This window comes from Peromyscus maniculatus, chromosome 21, assembly GCF_049852395.1.
Source record: "Peromyscus maniculatus bairdii isolate BWxNUB_F1_BW_parent chromosome 21, HU_Pman_BW_mat_3.1, whole genome shotgun sequence".
Taxonomy (NCBI): Eukaryota; Metazoa; Chordata; class Mammalia; order Rodentia; family Cricetidae; genus Peromyscus; species Peromyscus maniculatus.
The window spans coordinates 48,012,797-48,016,124 of NC_134872.1; positions in this window are offsets into that span (position 1 = coordinate 48,012,797).

Below are 3,328 nucleotides of genomic sequence, written 5' to 3' on the forward strand. Positions count from 1 at the left end.
CAGGTTGCTACATGGTGAGTGTGTTCCGGGAGGTTTTACTCTGTCGGCCCCAACACCCCAAGAATGTGCTTCTCCCAGGCCCAAGTGACAGCCGATGTTTACCCCAGCCTTCCCGTGGGCCACACGTGGTGATGCCTCCAAAAACTAAAACATCCACCTGCTGGCAACATGCCTCCTGTCTTCTCATGAGGTCGTCTTGCCCCTGTAACACCCACGGGAGAATGGAGACGAACACAGCAAACGAACCAGTCTCTAGCAAGCCATTCCTGTAAAAATGGCCTCTTGTTGTCCATCTGGTTTCAGACTTGCTGTGCAGCTGAGAGTGACCTTGAACTTCTGATCCTCCTGCCTCACCTCCCAAGGAATGGGATCACAGACAGACACCACCACTCCTGATTCACTCATGCTAGACAAAGACTCTACAGATTAAGCTACATCCTTAAGTGTTTCTGGATTTTTGTTTGTTTTGTTTTGCTTTTCAAGACAGGGTTTCTCTGTGTAGCTCTGGCTGTCCTAGAACTCACTCTGTAGCCCAGGCTGGCCTCGAACTCACAGAGATCCTGCCTCTGCCTCCCAAGTGCTGGGATTAAAGGCATGCGCCACCACCACCCTGCTAAGACTTGCAAGTCTTATGGGTCCGTGGTCATGGAGAGGTGGGTGAAGGCAGAGATCACTAAGCCTGTAGCAGTGGCCCGAGAGATCTTCCTGCTGGCCTTCCACGCCTAACTGTGTTGGTCACTTTCCAGTTCTGGGGTTTCAGAGGCAATGGAATCAGCCATTAAGACATTACTTATGCCACTGAATGGCAATTGCCTATACATGAGTTTCTTATGCAACAAGCCGGCCAGTGCTTGCCAGCAGCTCACCTGGGTGCATCGGGCTGCTCTCATTTGTGAGAATCACAATCCTACCATGAATACCAGTGGGGCATGGCTCTGCCACACGGGACTGAGGCTGGCAGTGGAGCATGGGTCTGCCACACGGGGGCGAGGCCGGCATTAGGAGGGATGGGATACCTTTTTCTGATGATTAGGAAGAGAAGAAAAGAAGGACCCCCTAGAGGGGGGCTGTCCCTGCAGAAGGAAGCCATGCTTCAGTCTGCTTTCTGTGGGTACTCATTCAGCTTCAGGCTTTCCTCCGGTGCCTGCCGACCCTGACTGAAACCAAGCCAGTGTTCAAGGAGCCAGTTTGGGAAGGGATGGTGTTGTCGTTTATCACAGTTCGTTCTACAAACTTGCCCTTGGCTCTCCACTTTCAGGGGGTCCTCTCCTCCTCCCCAGACTGCCTGCAGACTGGGGGCTCTCTGGACTAGTCCTGCAGGACAGCTCAAATCTCACGCAGGTCACAAGGGACAGAGGCCTCAGATGCCTATTCTCCAGCTGTACAGAGCATGTCTGATGGGCACACACCTTTAATCCCAGCACTCGGAAGGCAGAGACAGACGAATTTTTATGAGTTCAAGGGCAGTCTGGTCGAGATACCAAATTCAAATTCCAGGTCAGGGCTACATGGTAAGACTCTATGATATATATATATATATATATATACATATATACATATATATATGTATATATATGTATATATGTATATATATATATATATATATATATATACAGAACCAAACACACACACACACACACACACACACACACACACACACACACACACACACACACACCATCTGTACAGCTCATTTCCTTTTGCACAAGCTTTTGGCTGCTCTTATTATGACTCTCACATTCTGCGTCCCAGACTCGTCTCCTAGACCTCTGTGGCAGATTTGGTTTGTGTTGTACCCACCTGAGCTAGCCCAGCAGTCTTTTCTTCACTGAGGAAACGGAGGTCTCAATGTTCTCCACTGTAATAAATCACCATTTTTCCAGCTCCCCTGAACTTTCTGTCTCCATGTTTGTTTGAGGTGGGGTCCCATCTTGTAGCCCAGGCTGCCTGAAACTTGCCATCCTCCTGCCTCAGCTTCTCCCGAGTGCTAGGACTACAGGCATACACCACTACGCTCATCTTGTCTGCCATCTGCCTTAATCTCTGGGGACCTGTATTTTAAAAAATCGTTTATTGCAGTTTGAGATTTGTAGACGCAGCAGAGATACATGCTGTGTTCAGTCTTTGTATAATTAGAGGTCTTAATCATTCAATAAATTAGTTTTCCCACGACAGCGAGAACTGGGTCTTTCTTTGAGAGACGGAGACACCGCTAGAACCATCTGTGCCCTCCCAGACTGTTCAGATGACCCAGAGGGTGCAGGGCAGGGTTCTCGGAGCTCAACTCCAAGAGCCAGAGCCTCTGCGCCCCCTGGAGCCGCATTTTGGCATTACAGCCGCCAGGGGCGCCCTTTAAAGAAACTGCCCGAGGTCCCACCCGGATGGCATAGGTTAAGGCCAGGATTAGCAGTTTGCTCAGGATTCTGTTGTATCTCTATGGGGTCAGAGTGAGCTCATCCACTACCCTGGAGAAACCCTCCTGTCTCAACTTCTGCCTTCCTCCTCCTGCCCCACGCTTTTTGGGCCGTTCAGCTGTAAAACTATCAAGGCGCCTTGACTGTATAGAGGACTCGCCCTTATTCTCTTCTGCACTACGTATGTGCCTCACACTTCCCTATTTCTGTAACCGTGCATGCTTGCACTCTTCACACACACACACACGCACGCACGCACGCACGCACGCACGCACGCATGTATTCTGCAGCCACACTTGTATCTGTTCACACTTCAACCCTTTCTGCAATCACACATTTGCACACTTGTCCATTGACAATGTATTTGAGCTCCAGCTCCTCTCAAATGTTAATCTGAAACCTGGTCTGATTGTGCAGGCCTGTGATCCCATCTATGCATGAAGCAGATGCTGGAGAACCACAAGTTGGACACCAACCTTGTCTCAAAATAAAAAGTAAAAAGATCCTGGCGAGGCTGCTCAGTGGTCAAGGGCCTGCCTAGCACACGTGAGGTCCTAGGTTCAATTCCCAGTTAAACAAATCACAACGTTAGTCTTGAAAAATATTAATCACGGGGTCTAGAGAGATGGCTCAGTGGTCAGGAGCACTGACTGCCCTTTCAGAGGACCCCATTGGTTCCCAGCACCCACACAGCGGCTGTCAACAGTCTGTGACTTCAGTTCCAGAGCACCCCACACCCTCTTCTGACACGCATCACAGCTGCTGAGTGAAGGAGGGAACTCCAGAACTGGGGCCGAACCCAGCAGAAAGTCCACTCCTCTCCACCGACCAGCAGCCGGAGGGAAGGCAGTGGTACCCAGTCCGTCTCTCCTGCCCTTCCAGACTCCAGCGCATCTCAGTGGACGAGCCAGCTG